Consider the following 20,082-nt stretch of genomic DNA (forward strand, 5'->3'; position numbering starts at 1 on the left):
TCATTTGAAAGAAGAGTAATATCCCTGATTGGTGGTAATAAAGCCGTGTGCTTCAGCTAAGGGAATTCACCCGCCTGCAAAATGAGGTTAAATAAATAGCTAATAGGAGTACTCTGTAATTCAGAAGCACACACACATTGACACATAAAAACAGGCATGCGCACTCAGATGTGCACTGATGAATAGATTTGCGTCGGAACTTGATATGCAGATTCACACCTACAGAGACATGAGCTACAGAACACACAGATATACAGAGATTGTGATCTCACTGGGTTTGATGAGGGTATTCATTTATTTTCCCTATGGATTTTCTATTAGTACATGCTAAATTTAATCCTACGTGCAACACACTGTGTATAATCTACAATTTTTTACAGCATTTACTTTAAAGGCGCCAGTAATTTGTTTTTGTTAAAATCAACAACAGTATCCCTTTTAACATACAAGCAGGACTTCATAGGCAAATTAGATACGGTACAATGTGTTGTTTTTCCAAACAATGCATTTTATTCCTCCACGTGGACTGCGCAGCCTTCAGCACAGCTACGACCAGATTTCATCTTTAAAGGAATTCCAGGGTAAACTGTTTTGAGGAGAAATCATAGCTCATGCTTTGCATGAAGAATGCCCCAGGTAAGGATGGGAAATATTTCTTTCCGAAAGCTAGGAAATCCACTGCCAGCCAGCACAGAGTGTCTAGCAGTGGCTTTCCTGGCATTCGAAAAGTACTGAGCTACATAGAGCAGCTCCCGATGACTCTCTGCATCTGGGAATAATATACATATCTACTATATATTTTGGAAAGGGGTCAGTCCATTTGTTCTCTATGCATCCTGACAGCTCTTGAGACATCATCACCGAATTTGGCACGAGGGTTCCCGAGGTTGGTGGACCAGAATGTAACTTTGCTGTGACGGGTCCAAACTGCACCTCTGAAGATATCACTGCCACATTTGGCAAGGCATCACCATTTTTTGTGTGGCTGGTCCTACCGGCCGCAATTTGGATGACTCTGGAGATACTGTTGCCCAATTTGGCATGATGGTTCCAACCTGCTCAAATTTGGATACCGCTGAAGATATTGTGGGGCTACCTTTGAAGTGGGGCTACCTTTGAAGGTGACCCGGAAACTGCAATTAATCCAGAATGCGGCAGCTAGACTGGTGACTGGGAGTGGCCGCCGGGACCACATAACACCGGTCCTGAGAGATTTGCATTGGCTCCCAGTACGTTTCCGAGCACAATTCAAAGTGTTGGTGCTGACCTTTAAAGCCCTAAACGGCCTCGGTCCTGTATACCTGAAGGAGCGTCTCCACCCCCATCGTTCAGCCCGGACACTGAGATCTAGCACTGAGGGCCTTCTGGCGGTTCCCTCACTGCGAGAAGCAACAGGGAACCAGGCAGAGGGCCTTCTCGGTAGTGGCGCCCACCCTGTGGAACGCCCTCCCATCAGGGGTCAGAGAGATAAACAACTACCTGTCATTTAGAAAATACCTGAAGGCAGCCCTGTTTAGGGAAGTTTTTAATTTGTGACTTTGTATTGTATTTTAATATTTGGTGGAGGCCGCCCAGAGTGGCCGGGGAGACCCAGCCAGATGGGCGTGGTATAAATAATAAATTACTGTTGTTGTTGTTGTTGTTGTTGTTGTTGTCACCCAACTCAGCACAAGGGTTTCTGAGGGGGTGGCAACCATTTTTGTCTACATTTGGATGCCAGATGCCGTTTTGAATCAAGATGGTAGCCCATGACTTTGGCATGACTTCACTCAATTACCAAATTGGGTCCAAACGTGCTTTGTACACACTTGAAGATATTGTTACCCAGTTACTATGCCAAATTTGGCATGATGGTTCCAACCTGCTCCAATTTGGATAGCCCTGGAGATAGAGTCACCCAACCTGGCAACCTGGAGGGGGCAGTCTTCATTACTTTTGGATGCCAGACACCATGTTGGATCAAGATGACAAACAAACCATAATTAAACATTAGCATCCTCCCCCACACAAATAGTTTTGGGACTGAGTCAGGCGTTCCACGAGTCAGGACAGACCTTTGGGTTGGTGCATGTGTGCATGTGTGTGCACACAGCCTCAACACTCACAAGCTAAACAGCCCATATAAAAATCACAATACATTTTGGTTTCTTCGAATTCCCAGGCAGCACCAGTCATTCCCCACTAGCTGAGTTATAATATACAGTCTCTAATATTCAAAGACTTCGTTCCAGATAGAGTTGCTCAGAAGCAAAGCATGACTGAGGTTTGGGAAATTACACATTTTATGGAGAAAGTGAGTAGAGATTTTTCTTTTTCTTATATAGCACTAAAACTTGTAGTCTCGCAATGATTCATTAACAATAGATTCGGTGAAGACAAAAGACATTACTTTTTCATACAATATTTAATCAATTTATGGAATTTACTGTCATAGAATGTGGTGATGGCTACTACCTTAGGTGAATGTTAAAATTCATTGCCTACCTGCAACTATCGGCTGTGGAAATAGAAGCCCTTGGTTCAGTGCCAGTATGCCACCAAACAGCAGTTGTGGGACAGCAATGATAGGAAGGGTTGTGGCCATTTCGCCCTGCTTGTGGACTTCACAGAAGCATTGGTCCACTTACAATTGGAAGGAGGCTGTTGAACTAGCTGGACCCTGAGTTTGAGCCAACAGTACTTTTCTTACATTCAACTGGGCCAAAGCAAACAAGATGAATTTTAACAGGGATAAATGTAAAATACTACACTTGGGCAAAAAAAAAATGAAAGGCACAAATACAGGATGGGTGACACCTGGCTTGAGAGCAGTACATGTGAAAAGGATCTAGGAGTCTTGGTAGACCATCAACTTGACATGAGTCAACAGTGTGATGCAGCAGCTAAAAAAGCCAATGCAATTCTGGGCTGCATCAATAGGAGTATAGCGTCTAGATCAAGGGAAGTAATAGTACCACTGTATTCCGCTCTGGTCAGACCTCACCTGGAATACTGTGTCCAGTTCTGGGCACCACAGTTCAAGAAGGATACTGACAAGCTGGAACGGGTCCAGAGGAGGGCAGCCAAAATGGTCAAAGGCCTGGAAATGATGCCTTATGAGGAACGGCTTAGGGAGCTGGGTATGTTTAGCCTGGAGAAGAGAAGGTTAAGGGGTGATATGATAGCCATGTTCAAATATATTAAAGGATGTCATATAGAGGAGGGAGAAAGGCTGTTTTCTGCTGCTCCAGAGAAGCAGACACGGGGCAATGGATTCAAACTACAAGAAAGAAGATTTCACCTAAACATTAGGAAGAACTTCCTGACAGTAAGAGCTGTTTGAGAGTGGAATTTGCTGCCAAGGAGTGTGGTGGAGTCTCCTTCTTTGGAGGTCTTTAAGCGGAGGCTTGACAGCCATCTGTCAGGAATGCTTTGATGGTGTTTCCTGCTTGGCAGGGGGTTGGACTGGATGGCCCTTGTGGTCTCTTCCAACTCTATGATCCGATGATTCTAACAATGGGTGTTGGCAGAAATAATCTGGGAGTACGTGTGTGCCTATGACATGTAACTACAATTACATGGTGCTGAAGATGATGATGATGATAATAATAATAATAATAATAATAATAATAATAATAATAATAATAATACCCCGCCCTTCCCCGCCAAACCGGGCTCAGGGCGTCTAACACCAATAAGATCACAACAAAAACATAAAACAATTCATTAAAATACAGATTAAAATGCAATTTAAAATTTAATCTAGACTGCAGCCTCATTTTTAAGTAGCCCACCAATCACAGCAAAAGAATGAAACATCAGGGTTAAACTGAAACCAACCCAAAGGCCAGGTGGAACAGCTCCATCTTGCAGGCCCTGCGGAAAGATGCCAAATCCCACAGGGCCCTGGGCTCTTGTGACAGACCGTTCCACCAAGTCGGGGCCAGTACTGAGAAGGCCCTGGCCCTAGTTGAAGCCAACCTAGCATCCTTGTGGCTCGGGACCTCCAAAAAGTTATTATTTGAGGACCTTAAGATCCTACCCGGGACTTACCAGGAGAGGCGGTCCCTTAGGTATGAGGGTCCTAAACAATGAGAAGCAATGGGGATTTACTGTATGGAAGGATAGCTAATCTTAATTTGGGTACATTTTTTCTTTAATTCTAGGGAAAACTGGGAGCTGCAACTGTTCTAAAGTTATAAGTTTGAGGTGCTGTGCACTTCTCTCTCTCTCCCTCTCTCTCTCTCCCTCCCTCCCCCTCTCTCTGTGTGTCTTGTGAACTTACCATTTTGAAAGCTTTCCTGCATGTTTATCAAGCATGCTTATAAGTCGGTTATGCAGGTTTCAGTCTCATTAACTTCAGCAAGGAAGTTGTGCTTGCTGTTCTCAGCACCACTGTCCCTAATGCTCGGCTGTGGTTGCATTGCAATGTGCTTTTACTCTGTTTCTTAACCAGTCTCTGTTGTATTAGTTTTGCCATAATACAAGATTAAAAATGAATTTTTGAGAAATCAAGCTCCACATGAGTATCTAACTTCTTAGTTAAAACTTGTTTGTTTTACACTGTTTGGTATCCCCTTCTTCACTGCATCCTTAACACCCTCCTTTTTTAATGAAACAAAAAATATGCCAGTTCTCATGGCGCTTTTTCAGCTAGAACTTGCCAGAACCCAGTTTCAACACCTCTCAGGTGGGCGCCATTGCCATTCTAAAATAATGAGGGAGGTGCACATGGTGAGTTCAAACACCTCACTTTCTACAAAAATAGCACTGCCAGTTCTGGTGTTCATAATAAATTTTCTGTTAACTTGACCTTTACCAGAAATTCCAACTAGCTCAAAGAGTTGCACCGGGATTGTTGACTGGATAATGACTTTCTGGTGGCAAGAGCTGTTCATCAGTGGATCAGGCTACCAAAGAAGGTAACGGACTCTCCTTCATTGGCGGTTTTAAAGCAGAGATTGGATGGCCATCTGTTCTGGATGCCTTAGTTGAGCTTCGTGCATTGCAGGGGGGGTACTGGATGACCCTCAGAGTTTCCTCCAACTCTACAACCTCCAAAGAGAGCCCATTCCACTGTTGAACAGCTCTTACTGTCTGTTCCACTGTCTAGTTTGTCAACAACCTTCTTAAATTGTGGCACCCAGAACTGGGGACAGTACTCCAGCTGTGGTCTGACCAAAGCAGAATAGAGTGGTACTATTACTTCCCTTGACCTGGACAGTGGATACTGTACTTCTGTTGATGCAGCCTAGAATAGCCTTAGCTTTATTTTGCTGCTGCTGCATCACACTGTTGAGTCTTGTTAAACTTGTGCTCTACTAAGTCCTCTTGATCCTTTTCACATGTACCACTGGCAAGCCTTGTGTCCCCCATCTTATATTTGTGCAGTTGGCTATTCCAAGTGTAGAATCTTTCATTTGTCCCTACTGAATTTCATTCTGTTAGTTTAGGCTCAGTGCTCCAATCTGTGAAGGTTGTTTTGAATCCCAATTCTGTCTTCTGTGGCATTAGCTACCCCTCCCAATTTGGTGTCATCTTCAGATTTGATGAGCATACCTTCAATTCATTTAGCCAAGTTAATTATAAAGACATAGAGCAACAACGGACCCAGGACAGAACCCTGTAAATAAACCATATATCATAAAGACACCACAGTCTCCTTTGTGCCTTATTTCCAAAAGGAAACACAAACCCTGGGTAAGCTCCTGCAATCTCGCACAGCTCGGAGATTGGGGTGGTGTGCAACAATGGAAGAAGAAGAAGAAGAAGAAGAAGAAGAAGAAGAAGAAGAAGAAGAAGAAGAAGAAGAAGAAGAAGAAGAAGAAGAAGAAGATCCCATTATGTAGGTCAACACTCTCTCTGCCTTTCCCTTTCCCTGGCCTGGCCCTCACCTCCTCTCCACCAGTGAGTGGAGTCGGGATTGTCTGGCACTATGTTCCCCCTCCAAATGCCTCAGCTAGAAATATGTCTGCCCCACCAAACAAGGCTGGCCAGCTACAGTGCTGGCCAGCTACACTGCTGTCTCCTCCTCCTCCTTCTTTTTTGATTTGAGTTTGTGCAAAGGTTTATTAGAGTACAGTGTTATCTCCTTCGCTGAAGGGCTGGTGGTGCATTTGAGTTCCTTTTCATTTCTTTCTCTCTGTTTTCTGTTATGGTATCCTTTGTTTTTGGTTTGAAGTTTTGCAAAGAAACAAGAATGCTATAGCGCAGTATTAGCAACCTCCCTTTCGTTCCCTCCTCCCTTCAGTTTTCAGGGTAGTGTTTGTGAGTGATTTCACTCCACTTTATTCTTGCTGTTCATTTTTTTTTATTTTTAGTAGGGATTTATCTCCCTCTTGGGAGGAGGTTTGGGACTTTGTGTGTGAATCTTTTTAATTAAACTCGAGTTATTTTGTTCTATGTATTTTCCACATACCTTGCTTCTCAGAGACACTGGACTCAGAGCCCTCTTTCCGTTCTGCCAAAGTGAACTGCCAATAGTAGTAATAATGACAATTATGATGAAATGAAATAGGCCAATGATAGTTATTGGTTCATTATTTCTTTTAAAAAGCTACTAATCAGTTTCCAACACCGCTTCCCTCAGACAATTGCCGGTCCCCAACTGTGTGTGCCTGGGTAACTGTGTGTGTCTCTGCAAACCACAAAATGGCTCACACACCCCAGCCAGTGAAGATGGCAGGGAATAAAGATATATATTGGGAACAAGGTTGGGAGGAGACCAGCAGCGCCTCCCTTTCGCCAACAGGCCACTGTAGAGGCAGCATTGGGAGTGGGGAGACTGCCGAGAAGGAGGCAAATCTGGCCTCCAAGCCAGCGATGGAGGAAGCCACTTCGCACCCCGGAGCGGCGGTGTGGAGGCACCCCCCCTCACGACACGTCGGGTGCATTGCGCATGCCCGGAATTTCTGGGCATGCGTAGTGGATCCGACCGGTGCTGCTGCAAGCCGGCGAGTGAGCGGTGGGTCGGGCAGCCCCACGACCCGCCGCTCGCTCACCGCAGAAGCAGCAGCACCAGTGAGCGAGCGGTGGGTTGGGCAGCCCTGTCCGTAAAGAAGCACAGACAGGGTGTCGGGCGGCGGGGGAGGGGCCGGGGAGTGTCACCCCCCCTCTCCTGGAATTGGGGGCAGAGCACCATCTACACCCCACCCTTCCTACGCCACTGCTCCAAGCAACACACCAGAGCAGCAGTGAGCAATGCATTCCTTGGAGGTTTGATCTGCTGCCTGAGGTGGTTGCCTCACCTTGCCTCACGGGTGGGCTGGTTCTGTGTGGAAGCACTTTGTGTTGGATAGGGCCCATCCCACAGGGCTGTCAGCAGGTCTGGCACTACCCGTGGCAGAGGTTTGGTCCCGGCAGCCCTGCCCATTTGAGTCCCTCCCCCAAACTCAAATGCACCCTCCGTGTTGCAGAGAGGAGTGATACAGAAGAGTGCCCACCCAGCTCATGGAGTGAGGGACACTAAGATGCCCCAGATTTATGTCCCTGGATTGCTTTCCCCAGCTCCTAATATGGCCAAGTAGATCCATTGTTCTAGCTATACCCCAAACAACAACTCCAAGAACTGTCTGGGAAAGAGAAAGGCAGGGGGGAACCTCTTCTGCCCCTGTTCATGGCAACTACTGGAGAGAAGATGCGAGGAAAATGCTTGCCTCTAGCCGCAGGCAGGCAAGTTTAAAAATATATTGGAGCTGATGCAAGACTCCAAGGACTCTTTTGGGGAGTGATGGGGTGGGCTGCTGGTGCTGTGAGCAGTTCCGTCTCATTGATGTAGCAAAACCTTTGTGAGCTTCGCTTCTAAAGCGTGGCCTTGCCAATCCCCCTCCCCAAAGCGGTGGGCTGCCTTTGCGCGAGTCAGGTCAGAGGGCACATGATGAGCACACATGGCAAGGTGATCGTGTCTTTCCCTTCCACAGCAAGGGCTCATACAAGCCCTAAAGCAAAGCTTTAGTAATAGCTTGCTTGCCCTAAGATCCAGGATCAGACAGTGCGGGGAAAAAAGGTAGCAAAGGCTGATTAGAATTGAAAGCCCCCATCTCCATACCAGCTCTGCCGAACGCTGAACTCGCAAGGCTGTGCTCTCTGACAGAAATGAGGCATGCCGGCACGGAGATCAGCTGACAAGGGAAGCTGGCATCCCCTTGAAGTCTGCAAAGGAGAGCATGAAAGGCAACAAGTTCCCCTGAAAGGCCACTGGAGGAGGAAAATGTAGTTGCAAATCGTGGTGCTCCTTTGCTTGCATGTCGGTGCAAGGCTGCCAGGGACAGGACCGGTGCTAGGGCTTCTTGCGCCCTAGGCGAGACCATCTTCTGGTGCCCCCCCGCCAAAGCCTGCTTTAGCGGGAGCCGGGGGGTGGTGTAGGGGGCAAGCAGCACCTCTCTGCTACAGTGGAGAAGCTGCTGCTAGCCCGTCCTGCCCGTCCTGCCAAAGCCTGGCCAGCGCCCCCTCCATTTTGGCGCCCTAGGCAATTGCCCTGGTTCGCCTTAATGGACGCGCCGGCCCTGGCCAGGGACGCTGCAGAATTAGGTCTGATGCCCGGTAAGTGTGTGCAGGATTATAACATTTTCCAGACTTGGGTTTCCCAAACTAGGGTCTCCATCCCTGACCACTAGTCCTGCTAGCTAGGGGTGATGGGAGTTGTAGTCCAAAAACAGCTGGAGACACAAGTTTGGGAAACCCTGCTCTAGACCAGGGTCCAGAGGAGGGCAACCAAAATGGTCAAAGGCCTGGAAACGATGCCTTATGAGGAACGGCTTAGGGAGCTCGGTATGTTTAGCCTGGAGAAGAGAAGGTTAAGGGGTGATATGATAGCCATGTTCAATATATATAAAAGGATGTCATATAGAGGAGGGTGAAAGGTTATTTTCTGCTGCTCCAGAGAAGCGGACACGGGGCAATGGATTCAAACTACAAGAAAGAAGATACCACCTAAACATTAGGAATAACTTCCTGACAGTAAGAGCTGTTCGACAGTGGGATTTGCTGCCAAGGAGTGTGGTGGAGTCTCCTTCTTTGGAGGTCTTTAAGCAGAGGCTTGACAGCCATCTGTCAGGAATGCTTAGATGGTGTTTCCTGCTTGGCAGGGGGTTGGACTGGATGGCCCTTGTGGTCTCTTCCAACTCTATCATTCTATGATTCTATGACCGTCACAAGCACAAATCAAGGACAAGTACGTCATGCCAACGTTAGTGAATATAGGGCTACCATACGTCTGGGTTTACCTGCACATGTACAGGAAAAGGACTGTCAAAATGGTGTCTGGGCCACTTTGTCCCAATTTTCACTTTGGGGAATATGGCAACCCTAGTGAATAAGTGGGTAAGACTCAAAATCCACACCAAGCAGGTCCCTCTGGATCACGAAGAAAGCCAAACACCAGCTCCAGTGAGTCTGAGAGAACAAATGCAATTCTCACTCCAGCTCCCATTATCTTCCATGACTTCTTTTTTAAATTCTTTCTCCCTTATATTTCCCCCTTCCTTCTCTCTTTTGCTTACCAGGCGCCATTCGTTCCAACACAGACAAATGCCTCCCTCCTTCCATTCCTTGCCTTCCCTTTGCTCCGCAGCCCAATCCTCTTCCCTGCAGAAGGCCTAAGTAATAACAAGACGACTGTTTTTTGCACACTCTCTTATTAGCACTACCCAAGGTAAGCAAGGGCCGTTGCCACCGAGAAAGAAGCTGCAGCTCACGGCAGGATCCCTTGCGGCCGCTGCTTCTGCTCCTTTGCAAACTCTACATGCCGACAGAGATGTCTGATCACTCCCCTGCTCCTCTTCCATTCCTCCTCCCTGCTGGCGCCCCCTAAAGGGAAGCCCCCTTGTCACGGCTGCAGCGGCTGCAGATACACACACCATAACATTAAAACTCATCTAAAAGCTCCCTCTCCTAAAGAATCCTGGAAACTGTAGTTTGTTAAGGGTGCTGGGAATTGCAGCTCTGTGAGGGGTGAACTATGGTTTCCAGGGTTCTTGGGAGGGGTGTGTGCTTTAAATGTGATTTAAATATATGGCGTCTATGCAGCCAGATAGCAGACAAATTCTGTTTTGCCTGAGTTGGGAGCATATACTGTTATCTTTGTTTGTCCTAATACACCCTGTACAAACATACCTCTTGTTCAGATCATTCTGGGAGTCCTCCGCTGTGAGTAGGCATCTCATCATTAGCAAAATAGCCATGCTGTTTGCAAAATAGTCAGCTGTTTGAGAAAATGCTTTATCGGTGCTACTAAAGGGCTCTAGTGTGAAGGAAGCCCAGGTTGAGATGGTTACCTGAAGAGTCTTCTCAGGAGTGAACGTTCCCCACATCAAATCTGCCCACCTGTCAGGAATGCGTTGATGGTGTTTCCTGCTTGGCAGGGGGTTGGACTGGGTGGCCCTTGTGGTGTCTTCCAACTCTATGATTCTATGAAATGGGGTGTGCATTTTGCGTGGTCGTGAGTAGCCCCCTTGGATCACGGTGCAGCTCCTGGCAGTTGGGCCTGGCACCACCTTCCCAGGTTGGATACCTTTGGACTCCACCTACTCCAGCAGCCGCCCAATCCCGGCTGGGGAGGTGTTGCCGGGGGGGGGGATTGGCCAGGTAGAAGAGGGATTATACAGTACACACAATAGAACTTGAGTCATACCTGGGAAGCGGCCCTTGGATTCAGAGCTTCTCCACCCTCCACTCCCTCAATTGACGTTTACTTTGCAGGTTAACCACCTCCCCCCCCCCCCCAGCCACACAGGCACGCAGGCGCTGCTATGTCAAGGTCGCTGTTGAAGGGCCGGAAAGGACTTTCCCTGCATTGGCAGGTTTCGCCTTTCCCGTAGCAATTTGTCACAACTTTGGCGGTTGCAGGCCTTGGGCAGAATCCTTCAGTCATCTACAAAATTGGGGGTGGGGTGGGGCGGTGACCCCCGCCCCCATTGCGTCGTCGATAACAGGGTTCCTGTTATAGGGTTCTCAGGGGGAAGCATTGACCATACGCCCTGAGGTCGTCACTGCCCTCCCCCTCCAGTGGCGGCGAACAGGGGGGCGGGCTATCTGCTTGAACATATGTTCTCCAGAGGTATCCCACTCCCCACTCATGCTGGATAACCCTGAAATTACCCAGAACCCCGGCTGGGGGGGCTGGGAAGGATAAACGCCCAATTCCTGAGCCAAGGTCTCCCTACATCTGAATATCAATAAAGTTGTGGCCAATTTAATCCCATAGAACGTTGTCACGTGTTGTTATTTCCCTCAGGGGCTGCCCGGGGTTCGGGGGACTCCACCTAGCCATACAAATGCAAGTGTCTCAGTCTCTTGGGCAGACACCTATGTTTTAGAACCAGCACCTCAGCTGATAGCTGCTCTTCTTCCACTTTCCTGGTGGCTGAATCAGGAAAAACGGAAGCCACACTTATCAGTTTTCTTCTGTTCTTTCTATACCTGTTGCCATTGTGAGTCTCTACCACACATGATCCTAGTTTTATCCATTCTTCCAAGACAGTCACTGATACCTACGCAGCACTGATCTCCCCACATCCCTTTTATTCCACTGGGAAAAGCGGCAGGGTCACAACACCTTTGTCGTAAGCAGACTTCCTCCAACTGGCACTTGTGGTGAATGCTTTGGTAGTAGGTAGCATAAAGTATCTGTGGTGGCCTTTATCATTCTTTGAGAGTGAGCAGTGGGATGCTCATGAATCATTACTGAAAATAAAAGCTTAGAGAAGCTTCAAGGACAAATTACATTGTGCTGGGTTCCGAAAACAAGAGCGACTTGCTGTTGTTCCGCTACTGTGGTCTATAGGACCTAAATCTAAGGATATTTTGGGGTTTGATCTCAGAGAGAGCCCCAAATGCCTGAACTCCATGAGATAAGCTCATTTGTCAAATAGAACATGTCCCAACAGCAACCAAGAATAATAGAAACCCAAGGGTGTAGAGTCTTCCCCAGTATGCAACAAGATGGTGTGTGTGTGATTGCATGCCCAGCAGTTCCCTTGCCCAAGGAACAACCCAAATTCCATGAATGATGAGACATGGTAACTACCGTGTTTCTCCTAAAATAAGACACCATCTTATATTTATTTTACTCAAGAAAATAAGCCTATGGCTTATTTTCAGGGGGTGTCTTTTTTTAAAATTAAGTACCGTATGGTTCTGGGCGCCTGCCTCCTCCTGCCACGGCCAGCATTGCTGCTGCTGGGTCCAGCTGGCTCGGGACACACGGCCCTGCTGGGTGCCGACCTGGCAGGCCACCTCCTCCTCCTACTGGCTCCCAGAGGCTCGGAGCGCTCTGTGCGGTGCTGCTGGGCACGAACCTGGCAAGCCTCCTCCTCTTCCTGCCGTGGCTCGGCGCCCGGAACTGGCTGTTGCTGCTGCTGCTGAAGTGCTGACAAAGCGCCCAGCAGCACCGCACGGATCGCCCCGAGCCGCAGCAGGAGGAGGAGGATTCAAATTGCTACTGTACAGAGCACTGCTGAGTCCCGCTGGCTCAGGGCTCCACGTGGCGCACGCTGCAGCTCCTGCTGGGTCCCGCTGGCTCGGGGCTGCAGCAGCAGCAACATCTGGTTCTGGGCGCCAACCCAACAGACCTCTTCCTCTTCCTTGGCGCCCTCCAGAACTGCCCAGCACTACGGCTTATTTTCGGGGTATGTGTTATATTTCGTGAACACTTGAAATCCTGTCATGGCTTATTTTATAGGTACGTCTTATTTTATGAGAAACACGGTAGTGTTTGGGTCAAATCAGACTACAACTTTATTAACTACAGATGTAAGAGGTTTGGCATAGGCATTGGATAGGACCACCCACTTCTGGCCTGCCTGCCAGAAGCACTTACATTTGGAGTCAATCGAAAGAGAGGGAGTTCTTAACCTACACCAAGGAGTAACTCCCCCACGGGATTGCACCTGGGGAGTGCTGTGACCCTGACCCTGACCCTGCCTTGGCATCCAGACAGAAGAATCTGCCCTGAATCCCTTTAATGGGATATCCCCCTTTTTTGGAGCACCAGGCAAGGACTACAACCTTGCCTCCGTTCCAGGCTGCACCTACCCAATGCCTAAACCACCAAACTTATAAGGAAGCTGGTCCTGGAGGAAGAACTGTGAGGGGAGAGACTCCATCAGGCAAGGCCTCCTTCCACCTGCCTTGCCCCACCCTCCAGTCTGTTTCCCAATTTGTATTGTATTGTTTTACGCACTGTGGCTTGCTGTTGTTGTTTTATTGATTGTAGTTTCGAAATTATTTATTGTAATTGTTAAGAGTGGGTTTCTGTTTAATTTTTATTTGCTGATATTATTATTCTATACTATTCTAATGATTGTTGAACGTTACGTTATTTGACTGCTTATTTGAAAGCTATGGTTTATTATCACATTTTTGTATTGCATTAGATTGCTATAAGGTGTGCATTCGTTGTTTCTTCAGCTTGTAAACTGCCTTGAGTATTGTAAGATAGAAAAATTGAAAGTGATGAGTGGTGATGATTGCTATGAGGGTGGCAAAGACCGGATGACTGGATCGAATTTGCCAACTGGGAAAATTCCCACCTGGTCTTGGACAAGGTGACCGACAAAGCCATAGCAAGATCAAGTAAAGCAACACATGTCAACCAATGTCAGGCTTGGGGGATTCTATCCTGCCCCAGCAGCATCAAGGAAGAAGCAAGAAAATTCACATTTATGGTTTTATTCTTGACTCACCAGTAGTAGATGTGAAAAGGACATAGAGCCTTTAGTAGAGCGTAAGCTTACTTTGGCCACCTCATGAGAAGAGAAGACTCCCTGGAAAAGACCCTGATGTTGGGAAAGATGGAGGGCACAAGGAGAAGGGGACGGCAGAGGATGAGATGGTTGGACAGTGTTCTCGAAGCGACTGGCATGAGTTTGGCCAAACTGCGGGAGGCAGTGGAGGATAGGCGTGCCTGGCGTGCTCTGGTCCATGGGGTCACGAAGAGTCGGACACGACTGAACGACTGAACAACAACAACAAACAGATTTCCTTCCTGGGCCCCAAATGACAGTCAAGTATGAGGCTTTGAAGCAGTTAATCCATTTGTCATGGATGCTTTGGTTGAGATTTCTGCATTGCAGGGGGTTGGACTAGATGACTCTTGGGGTCCCTCCCAATTCTGCAGTTCTATGATCAAAACCAACAACAGCAGAACTGGGACAGGATTGACCTTGCCAGTCCCCTTGAGAACAGTAACCACACAACTCTACATTCAACATTTATATGAATGGGAAATTGCTCATAGAATTGCGGGAGGCAGTGGAGAATAGGCGTGCCTGGCATGCTCTGGTCCATGGGGTCACAAAGAGTCGGACACGACTGAACAACTGAACAACAACAACAAAGCTTAACATGAGTCAACAATGTGATACAGCAGCAAAAAGGTAATGCTATTCTGGCGTGCTCTGGTCCATGGGGTCACGAAGAGTCAGACACAACAAAATGACTAAACAACAACAACAACATTCTTAGCTTCATTAACCGAAGTACAGTGATCAAGGGAAGTAATAAAGGTAAAGGTAAAGGGACCCCTGACTGTTAAGTCCAGTCGCGGACGACTCTGGGGTTGCGGTGCTCATCTCGCTTTACTGGCCGAGGGAGCCAGTGTTTGTCTGCAGACAGCTTCCAGGCCATGTGGCCAGCATGACTAAGCCACTTCTGGCAAACCAGAGCAGCGCACGGAAACGCCGTTTACCTTCCCGCCGGAGCAGTACCTATTTATCTACTTGCACTTTGACATGCTTTTGAACTGCTAGTTTGGCAGGAGCAGGGACCGAGCAACGGGAGCTCACCACGCCGCGGGGATTCAAACCGCCGACCTTCTGATTGGCAAGCCCAAGGCTCAGTGGTTTAGGCCACAGTGCCATGGTGCCACCCGCGACAAGGGAAGTAATGCTACCATTCTATTCTGCCTTGGCCAAACCCCACATGGAGTAACGTGTCCAGTTCTGAGTGCCATCATTTAAGAAAGATATTGAAAAGTTGGAACATGTACAGAGGAGGGAAACCAAGATGACAAGGGTCTGGAAACCAAACCAACAGTTGAGAAAGTTGGATATGTTTAGCCTGGGAAAGAGGAGACTGAGAGGAGATATGATAGCCAACTTCAAATATCTCAAGGGCTGTCCCATGAAAGATGGAACAAGCTTGTTTTCTCCGACTCCAGAGGGTAGGACCTGAACCAATGGCTTCAAGTTACAAAAAAAGGAAATTCCGACTATACAGTAACTTTCTGACAGTAAACTGTTCAACAGTGGACAGACTCATTTGGAAAGTGGTGAGCTCTCCTTCCTTGGAGGTTGGGTGACCATCTGTCATGCATGATGCAGTTGAGATTCTTCCATTGTAGAGGGTTGGTCTCAAGGACCACCTGGGCCCCCTCTAACTCTACAATTCAATGAAAGCCCAAACAAGAAGACCTTCCTTTCAGTCTTCATGGCTCTGACACTGCATGCTTCCTTCGTGAGAAGGAGAAAGATGGGGAATAGTAACATTCCACAACATTTATTTGCAGCAAAAGGGATTTTTTCCCTGAAACAGAATGAGCTTCTCCCCTGCTACACATACTAGGGGCTTTCTTGGGCGCCCCCCCCTTCCCTCTCTCTTTAATTGCAATGTGTTTCTGTGCTCGGTGTTTGCCATGGCAACGCCTGCCTGGCGTGCTGATGTGCCTCCCAGCACATATTGTTTCTGAAAGGTCACACCGTGGTGCGGGTGGGCTCTGCCGAGTGCACTTTCTTAATATATATATTTTTACATATTTATGAAAAGTGAGATGGAAGGTAATTACAGCCCTCTTCCCTGGGCCTTAATCTCCTCGGTGCAGCTCTTTGTCTGGAGACACACAAGCCCAGGCTCGTTCCAAGTCACTGATCAAAACTGCAAACAAACAGCTAGGAGTGGGCACTCCCTTTACTGCACTTTATTCCACATGGCCAGAGAAGAGGGATTCTTCCGATAGCTGCAGCGTGTAAAAGCAGCTGCGCCTGGAGCCAGAATTTTGCAAGCTTCTGCAGGCGTGGCATCTCCCACAGGAAGCAATGCAGAGAGCCGGAGAAGATGTGGAAAGGGAGAGAGACTCTGACTTGGCCCATTCCTGGTCTCAACCGCTAGGGGACGCTGCAAGTAGATGATGCTTAACCATTTCTCTTCTGTGCCATTCCCTCACCCAAGACCTTTGATATGTTGCCCTGTTAGAGAAAACAACATGGCAAACTCGGAAGTAACCCCCAACATCTCCACATCAGGAGCAGAAAGACTTCGGCCTGACACCCTGCACAGCTGCTGCCAATCAGTGTCGACAATACTGAGCTGTTTGGAGCAGCTGCATTCTGTGTTTCGTAGCTGAGTTAACAGCCCTTTCCCCAAGCTGCAGAGTGTGCCAATGCGCAGTTTTCAGCACCAACCTGCTGGGCAGCAAGTGGGGATCATTATGAACCAGGAGGTCTATGTGTCTCTGTGTGAGAAATGAAGTAGGGGGGATGCTTTCATGGGAGAGGAGAGAGGCCAGACACTTCCCACCACTGGCTGTCACCCAGCCATAGCTGTCAAGTCTCCCTTTTTTTGCAGGAAACTCCCTTATTCCAAGCCATTTCCCCCAGCTATCCCTTATTGTTGATATCCCTTAAATTTCCCTTATTTCTGGGAAGGAGAGTTGGAGTCTGGGGACTCCTTGGGTCCCTGCCTTTCTCAGCCCTGCCTGCCTGCCTGCCTACCTCACAGGACTGTTGTGGGGATTAAATGAGGACTAGGACCAGGGAGCTCCTTGGAGAAAAAGGTGGAATATAAATACCTAATAACAAACAGACATATATATATATAGAAGAAGAAGATAAAATAGACGAATGTTTCTCGGCAACAGGTGCTCAGATTAAGCATTGCTGCCCCTAACTGGAGGCAGAGCAGAGCCAACCTGGCCAGAAGCCATCAGTGGTCCTCTCCTCCTGCATGAATTTGCCTAATCCTTTTCTAAAGCCATCCAAGTTGGTGGCCATCGCTGCTCCCTGTGGCAGGGAGTTCCAGAGGTTAACCGTGTGCTGCGTGAATAAGTGCTTTCTTTTCTCTGCCCTGATTTCTCTTTCCTGGGGGCTCTTTCCTGGTGTAAATTAATTTGTAGCCTGGGGGGGGGGGGTTACCACGGCGTGGACTGTGTCCCTGAGAACTGTAGACTGTCCCCAGGACAGGTGAGGGTGCTGATCCCTTATTTTCAAATCCGAAACTTGACAGCTATGCACCCAGCCCACATGCAGCCCTTGAGGCAAAAATGTTGCCTGCCCCTGAGACAAGGAGATGATATAAGCCCCTGAAAGAATGACAACAAGTAAGGAGGGATCCTGAGAAATGTCACCAGACATATCAGGACTATGTTTAGGAGATGCTCCATAGGATATCTCAAATTCTGCAGATAGGAAAAACTTACAAATTCACTTTGAATTTTGCTTCAAGCGGAATTCAGTGGACATCTAAGGGTGCACAAAATGCAGTACTCCTGAGAAATTTGGCCAGTAAGGTTTTTTTTTTGTTGTTTTTAACCCTTTTAGCTTTATTAGAATTCCTCCCTTGTTTTGCCTAAGCAGCAGATCTTGCTTGAGCAGAAAAAAGGACAACCTAAGATCAGTCAGGGAATTTATGGCTTAGCGGAAAAGGGAAAGAACAAGTGTGCACCTGGGCATGAAGGAGCCAGATGTGGGGAGTTCCACAACTTAAGGGCTGCCACACAGAAGGCCCTTTCCTGCTGGGCCCCCATCCCTGAGCTTCTGAGGGTGGTGAAACAACCAAGCTTGGCACTCAAGAGTGTCTGTAGGGAAGGAGGCAGTCTTTCAGGTATTTGGAACCTGAGTCATTTTAGGGTTTTAAATGCCAATGTCAGCACATTGAATTGGGCCAGGAAACAGACTGGAAACCGGTGCAGCTGTTTTAAAAACAGGAGTTATATGAGATCTAAACGAAACCCCAGCCAGTAGCATGGCCACTGCATTTTGGACCAAATGAAGCTTCCAAGCCATCTTCCAGGGCAGCCACACATATAGAACATTGCAAAAATCCAATCTGGAAGTCACCAAAGCATGGAGTACAGTGGCCAAATCATCTATGTTCCAAAGGGGATGTAGCTGGAGAACCAGCCAAAGCTGAAAAAGACTTTTCTAGTCCCCAAGGCCACCTGAGCTTCCAGTGACAGTGTTGAATCCAGGAGCATCCCCCAAAATGCATACCAGCTGCTTCCAGGGGAGTGCAACCTCATCACAAGGCTGGTCACCTGCCCACCTCCTGGGTGTGAGAGCTCAGGACACATAACACCGCTCCATTTTCAGGATTCGGCTTCTGTTTATTGGCCCACATCCAGCCCATCACCACCTTCAAGCACTTCAACTGCCCCTCCTGATTCAGTTTTTTTTTTTTTATAATCTCTCTTTATTATTTAAAAATACACATAAAAATACAAATACACATAAAGACAAACACAAACACAACAAAGTAAACATAAACATAAACAAACTGCTATTCTTCTCTTTTCTTATTTACAAACAAATTCTTGTACCTCCAATTATCCTCATTGCATTTTTAAGCTATTATACCTATATCGCGTACAGTTATATATTTCATTTACAAATCATAATTTTCCATCCTTAAGTCTCTATTTGTTTACCTTAAAGGTTCAGTCTGCATCTGCCATTAGGATTCCACTTATACCATTATTCCTTAAGTAATCTTTGAATATCCTCCATTCTTTCCATACTTCCTGGGACATTTGATTCCTAACTTTACTTGTTGTTTTTGCTAAATACAGATATTCTAACATTAAATTTTGCCAGTCCGTTATAGTTGGTGCTACTGGATTCTTCCAGTTTCTGGCCACTAACATTCTTGCTGCTGTTATACCGTATAAGCAAATTACTCTTTCTGGTTTTTTTATCTCTTCCGGCAAGATGCTTAACAGGAACATTTCTGGTCTCTTTTTGAATGTGTGCTTTAAGAGTTTTTTGTGTTCTTCATATACAGCGTTCCAAAAATCACATATAACCGGACAGGTCCACCACATATGTTTGTACGACCCGATTTCTTTATTGCACCTCCAACACAAAGGGGATCTATTTCTGTACATTTTAGCTAATTTTTCTGGTGTCTGGTGCCACCTATACATCATTTTTAATGTATTTTCTCTAAGATTATAACAGGCAGTGAATTTAATATCCTCCTGCCACAATCTTTCCCATTGTTCCATCATTCAGTTTGAACAAAGAGAAAGAGAGACTTTGGTACCATTGGCATATTTGGTGGCAATTCACTCCAAAATTCCTGATGACATCTCCCAGAGGATCCTAGATGATCCTCAGGGTTCCTTCCAACTCTACAATTCTATGACTCTAGGAGGCTTTATATACGTCTTAAATAGCACGTATATGAAACTGGATCGTCACCACCTTCTTGAGCAACTTGCGGCTTAGGACCCTCGTACCTAAGGGACCGCCTCTCCTGGTATGTCCTGTGTAGGACCTTAAGGTCCTCAAATAATAATATTTTGGAGGTCCCGAGCAACAAAGATGCTAGGTTGGCCTCATCTAGGGCCAGGGCTTTCTCAGTATTGGCCCCGACTTGGTGGAACAGTCTATCACAAGAGACCAGGGCCCTGCGGGATTTGGCATCTTTCCGCAGGGCCTGCAAGACGAAGCTGTTCCACCTGGCCTTTGGGTTGGTTTCTGTTTGATACTTATGCTTCATTCTTTTATTGGTGGGCTATTTGAAAATGAGACTGCAGTTTTAATTTTGAATTTTTGAATTTGTATTTTAATCTGTATTTTAAATTGATTGTTTTTATGTTTTTGCTGTGATTTTAATTAGTGTTAGCCGCCCTGAGCCCGGTTTTTGGCTGGGAAGGGCGGGGTATAAATAAAAATTTATTATTATTATTATTATTATTATTATTATTATTATTATTATTATTATTATTAAAAGGATATTTGACACTTGGGCAAGAGTTGTCCCAAGTGGGTCCAGGAAGGTATTCTTGAGGAGATACCTCTCCCTTATTGTGAAACATTAATCACTCTCTGGACCTACCCAGTCAACACCCCATGGCTAGCTCTAAGAAGGAGAGACAAGTGGTTGGCTGCA

This window comes from Lacerta agilis, chromosome 7 (genome assembly GCF_009819535.1).
Source record: "Lacerta agilis isolate rLacAgi1 chromosome 7, rLacAgi1.pri, whole genome shotgun sequence".
NCBI classification, from domain to species: domain Eukaryota; kingdom Metazoa; phylum Chordata; class Lepidosauria; order Squamata; family Lacertidae; genus Lacerta; species Lacerta agilis.